Source organism: Mus pahari, chromosome 13 (assembly GCF_900095145.1).
Source record: "Mus pahari chromosome 13, PAHARI_EIJ_v1.1, whole genome shotgun sequence".
Classification (NCBI taxonomy): Eukaryota; Metazoa; Chordata; class Mammalia; order Rodentia; family Muridae; genus Mus; species Mus pahari.
Genome location: NC_034602.1, coordinates 32674269 through 32680738, shown reverse-complemented (window position 1 = coordinate 32680738; position 6470 = coordinate 32674269). Strand labels below are relative to the sequence as shown.

The 6470-nt window shown below is 39.9% G+C and overlaps 1 pseudogene; it reads left to right on the top strand.

Annotated features, from left to right (window-relative positions):
* Nucleotides 1-619: 619 nt before the first annotated feature.
* LOC110330971 lies at nucleotides 620-1505 on the top strand (annotated as a pseudogene).
* Nucleotides 1506-6470: the final 4965 nt, after the last annotated feature.

The following is a 6470-nucleotide window of genomic DNA, read 5'->3' as shown; positions in this document are numbered from 1 at the left end:
ATGTGCACAAGTAGACAGAAGGGATGGAAGAAAGCCCTCAGTGCTAACTTTTGTGGTGGTATAAGCTCTAACTGCCTTTAAAAGTAAAATGTGTCTTTAAAATGTTATCTCCAGCATCACAGAATGATCAAGGTAGTAAAGCTGACAAGGCAAGTTCAAGAAATGACCTGGAACTCAAATACCTTTGAGTATTTTCTATTTTAGGCCACATTTCTATAACTAAAAAAAGGTGACTTAGAAAACATGCTGCAGCTTTGGCAATGAGAATATGAATGTTCTTAATAAGCCACAGTTCACATAGTACTGGGCTCAGTTGGGCTACACCTTGCCTATGTCCATAATGATGTATCAAATCATTATACTTGGGGCCATATTATGATGATATATTCAGAGTCCTGCAGGGATTTCTGTGTTCCTAGTTAGGGGCATTGTATTTAGATCCAGGGTGTATGTCATCTCCAGCTTGGCCTCCTACAACTACATGCCCGTCCATGCTTGCTCATTAAAAAGGGCTAGGTAGGCCCCAGAGTCCAGGAGTCAAAGCCGGTTATCCACCCAGTCCTGTCCCGCACTCGCCTGCCTCTTCCTTTTTTTTTTTTTTTTTTTTTTTGCTTTCAATATGACAGATGCCACTGTGTCCTTTGCCAAGGACTTCTTGGCCAGTGGAGTGGTCACAGTCATCTCCAGGATGGCAGTAGCACCCACCGAGGAGGTCAAGCTGCTGCTGCAGATGCAGCATGCCAGTAAGCAAATCATGGCAAGTAAGCAATACAAGGGCCTTGTAGACAGTGTGGTTCATATCCCCAAGGAACAGGGAGTCCTGTCCTTCTGGCGTAGTAACCCAGCCAGTGTCATCAGATGCTTCCCCATACAGGCTCTCACCTTTGCCTTCAAAGATAAATACCATCAGATCTTTCTGGGTGGTGTGGATAAGAGGAACCAATTTGGGCACTACTTTGGAGGGAACCTGGCATCAGGTTCTTCTGCTTTGTGTACCCTCTTGATTTTGTCTGTACCTGTCTAGCAGCTGACGTGGGCAAAGCTGGAGCTGAAAGGGAATTCAAAGACCTTGGTAACTGCCTGGTTAAGATCTACACGTCTGGTGGGAGGGATTAAGGGCCTGTACCAAGACTTTAATATGTCAGCACAGGGCATTATCATCTACCGAGCCACCAACTTTGTTATCTGTGACACTGCAGAGTGAATGCTCCCAGATCCCAAGAATACTCTTGTCTTCACATCAGCTGGATGATTGCACAGTCTGTCACTGCTGTTGCTGGCCTGACTTCCTATCCTTTTGACATGGTTTGCCATCTTATGATGATGCAGTCGGGACGCAAAGGAACTGATATCATGTATACAGGCACACTTGACTACTGGCATAAGATGGCTCACAATGAAGAAAACAAGGCTTTTTTTTCAAGGGTACATGGTTCAAAGTTCTCAGAGCCATAGGTGGTGCCTTTGTGCTTGTCTTCTATGATGAGATCAAGAAATATACATAGTTATGTCCTAGGTGTCCTCCCTGAAAACAGGTATGCTGTATAATATACCATATCTTGAACTTTCTGGACAGATTCTCTGGGCTTGTCTGTTTTATCAATGGCAATTATTTACCAGTTGAAAAGTATGAAGCAATAATACTCATATGACCAGTTTTCTCTCAAAGCCATTTCCATAATGAAATAATGATGGGACTCAATTATATTTTTATTATAGTCACTCCTAATAATAAAAAAATGAAGAAATAAAAATATCCAAAACCAAAAGGGGAGGGGCTAGGTAGAAAGAAGACTATACCAAAAGTTTCCATATGATGGTCATACCCCTCTACTCCCATTGGCTAACACATGTCACAGGGCAAGATGTTGCTGTATTCATGACAGTGGACAGGGTGGAACTCCAGTATCTCCAAAAAAAACCCCACCCACTATCAATAGGATATAATCTTGGAGACTGTCTTAATATAATCCGGGAAGATAATCATTTAATGTGATACAGAGAGAAGAAGAATTGATAAAACAAAATATACTAAAATTAACCATGTCTACCACTAAGAAACCTGACTTAAAATTGAAGGAAAAAATTAAGATCAACAAAGGGAAAACATACTCCAATGAATAACTAATGAAGAGCATGCTTCAAGAATCTATCAAGATCTCCTATTCACCAATAAACATAAGCAGTACAACAGAAAAAATTAAGACATGTGAAGATGTCCGGTTAAAGGAAAATTCCCATTGTCTGACTGTAAGACATTGAAAATACAATTAATCTCATTATTGCTTAGGAAATTAAATTTTAAACCAGAAAGACATACAAGTACATACCTAACACAAGGTATAAAAGAGAAGAAATGACACTGTTGTGTTGGCATGGAGAGTTGCCGTGCTGAAGAAAGGAGTAAGTTTGAATAATCTCTTAGGAAAATTCTTTGTTTTCTCTAGTGACTTTCCAAACCCACTTCTAAGTATATTCTCTACAGAAGCAAGGAGCATGGGACAGAGTATTCTGTCTCCCCAAGAGTATTCATTATTAATACATATAAGTCAGATCAAAACCCAAATATACATTAGAAGCTGAATGAAAAATACACTCTAAGTTCATAACATGGCATTGCACAAATGAGCAAAGACTAAGTAAAACATGGGCCCAAATTCCAGAGTGTGGAGCATCTGGTAATGTAAGAAAAAAAAAGCTCAATTTAAAATTAATGCATGCTTATTAGACTTTTCATAGAATTATTTTAATTAAGAAGATAAAAATAAGTGGCACATTCATTTCCAAGGCAACCCTGGACTCTTGTTTTATACTCCTCTACATAAGTACATTTTTTTCCAGTAAAATAATTAAAAACTACTTTGTAGATCTTAATGTCTTAGGTTTGGTTTTCCTCCAGGGGAACCACAGACTGTGGAATAATGTACTATCTTTCTCAGGATTGTGAGATTGTAGAACTTGCAGGTCAACCCTGTTCCCTGCCTTCTCAGTTGCAAGCAGCATTTCCCCAGTATATAAGTATCTAGTATCTCTTTTTCCTAACCTCTTCTTACAAGACACCAATTAGCTTGGATTGGGGCCAAATTTAAGGTTCTCATATACCCTAATCACCCTGTAGGTTAGATTTTTCAAAACCAACTTTACTCAGGTTCTTAAATGCTTCAATTTCCCCTCTAGCCCACTGACCACAGGTATGAGAGAAGGTTAATATGAAATGGAGCATGAGGACTTGTTTGGAAGTAGTTCTTGGGGGCAATTCCAAACATGAATCAGTAGCTCCAGTTCAATCCAATCCACAAGTGCTAAGCAGGAATCATAGTATGGTTCTATCCAAAGGAAACTGTGAGGCTCTGTTGAGTTGGCACTAGTCCATGGAGGCAGCAAGTGGCAGCCAGCATACTATGAGGAACATTTCTCTCTATGAAGCAAAGATCAGTAAAGACCAGCAAAACATTGCTAGATGTACCAAGTCAAGAGTGCCGTCAATGAAGACCAGCGATGTGTTGCAAGGTGAACCAATGCAAGAGCATCATTGACTATTTGTTTGGGTTCTACTTATATTTTTTCCAAACATCCTGTGTCTTCCCAAGTGTCTTCCTCAGCAAAAGATTCACTCACCAGACAGCTTCATGACACAACTGAGTCTCCAAAGAAACCAGAGATTTTCACTTCACTCCATCTTCAAAACCAACCACACTCTGAAATCCAGGGGTTGGGATTTTGACCTATGAATTCAGACGGCACAGTTCAGTATAAAACTGTACCTAAAGCTGTCTGATGATGAGAGCCACCACTTCTAGGAGCTTCTCAGAATGCACTCTTTGATGAAGCATGATTGTTGTTCCTAATGACATGATTATTAGACACCAGGATAATATGTATCTCCTTCAGTAATCTTTTAATCCCACAAGCAATATAAGTTCTTTATTTTTTTTTCCATTTTTCAAGTGGCACAACTGAGACACAGGGCCTTTGACTGCCTTCTGCAAGGTCACATAAATCGGTACCATGAGCCGGACATTTAAATAGAAATGATCAGACTTTAAGGTACTTTCCTATCCAAGTTCACTGTTCACTGCTTAATTCCCAGGTAAAGACCTAGGAAAAGCTTTGAAGAGAAGTGCACTCACCTGTGTGTGTGTGTGTGTGTGTGTGTGTGTGTGTGTATCTTCTTGGAACTTGGTAAACCCCGCATCTTGCTTCACAAATTTCTCCAACAGGGACCTCTGGTGTTTTTCTGTGAGCTTCGTGCTGAGATAAGAATAGTCTGCACTAAACAAAATGTTGCACATAATTCCAAGCAATCTTGGTGTCTTGGGACCAAATTTCAAAATGCTTCATGCTATTATTGTAATTCTAATGATAAAAGGAGAATAGCAGGAAGGCAAATATTCTGTCCAGAAAGATGACTCCACACAGCCTTGTTAACCTCTGAGACAGACTTTCACCATTTCTCACTGCCAGACTCTGTTCACACGGTGCCTTATAAACCATGCTTACTGGACACTTGGGAACACTTTGCAGATAATCACACATGCTTCCATATTAGATAGAATAATCTGCGTGTTCTCAGGATCCACAAGAGAGCAAGACAATTTGCATACCAGAGACATTCATCTAGAACAGAAGCACACACACATTTTTTAGGCATAGATAGGTAATGTAAAACAATGCTCTTTTATTCTGATAACAAATGTATCAATTATACAAAATGTGTTTGTTACTATAGTCTTTCCAGAAACCCAACAATTAGAAACATTGTCAATATGGACAGTTCATTGCAGGTTTTCTATGTAGACAAATTCTCTGTCCTATCTGTTCTTAAATCATTCTCGGTTTTGAGCTCCAGATTTCTTTACATTTTCCAGACACCTATGAGCACATAGAGCTGGTAAGTGAGAAGCACACACTTTTGAGTGAGTAGCAAGAGGTTGTGTTTTAGCATCTTGTTGCTCATTAGCTATTATCCAGTCAAACAAAACACTCAGGACCCCTGTATCGTCATGTTGCTAGGGAGGAGAATGGTCCCTCACAATTATGGGAGTAAACGGAAGAACCCCAACACAGCACTTGAGGGTCCATGCCTCACAGCAAATTCTCAGCACTGATATTGTCACTGGCTTCTTTGTGTCCATGAGACACAGATCCCCTCTTCTCCAGACTTAGGACAGACAGGTTCCCCTAAATCAGTGTACCTCAGCCTCCATGTCTTGAAGTGATTGTCACAGACTTACATATTTGTCTCCAGTTGGTTGGTTGGTTTTGTTATTGTTATTGTTGTTGTTGTTATTGCTTTTATTATCTTTTTCTGATATACTTTTGCTAGAGCATTGTTTGGGGGATTTTGTTTTATGTCTTTTGGTACTAATTAAATGCATCTCAGACAATCACACATTTTGCCTACCCTCTGTTTATAGAGATGCACTTCAAATTTCTCTTGGTGAACACGTATGGCAGACTTAAGACATTAAAACTGTTTAGAACCTGGCTAGTTAGCCCAAGTAAAACTGTTCAACTCAATTCTGCCAATTTACATGCTATGACTATGGGAAATCCTATAGTAAAAGGAGATGCAGGATAGGATTTTCCTACACTCATCCTGTTACTTCATTTATCAAGGTCACAACAAAATTTAAGAAATTAGGTAACTGTGATTATTTTCTTTCTGAAATAAAACTGTATTTTCTACTTAAATTTAGATACATTAGTCAATGAATGAATGAATGAATGAATGCAATATCATATTACTTGACAGTTCATACCAACAGAATGAGTCAGTTCTGAGCATCATGACTGTAGTTCTGATACTTGAAATTAGATGCAGTTGCTCATGGCTTCATGGGGTTCTAATGACACACCTGGAATCATGGCCACACTAAGGTGTGGACAATAGATAAGCTGTCTAGACAGGCAGGCAGAAATTCAACATCCAGACATGTGAGAAGCACTGGGTCACCCAGCTAAGTAAAGCACTCTCGGTGGTCTTCCTTTCCCATCAAGAGGTATTTGGCACCCAAGGTGCTAAATAACATTTGCATAACAATTACAGATGTATGTGCAGGAAGAGGACAACTGAGCCAGTAGGAACTGTACCCAGGAATCTGCACAGGCTGTCACAGGAAAGCAAGGGTTGGAGAAAGGTATGCACAAATAATAATGGAGGCTCAAGGAGGTTGATCCATCCATAGTATGTGGGAAAGGACAGGATTATAACATACTCCTAATCATGGAGTCTCATCTCTCCTGCCCCCAACCCTGACTGTTAGTAGTGATATACTAAACACTTCAGGAAAGAATGTCAAAGAGTGACTCTCCAATGGTGTCATTGTAGACACTAGGCAGAGCAGCTTAAAGGCATTCATTTCAGGAGTCACTGCCTCAGGCTTCTTAGGTGACCCCCAGGTAGGTATCAGTGATTTCTCTACTCTCAGGTCATGTACCAGTCAGGAGCTCAAAACTGTTGAAATGAA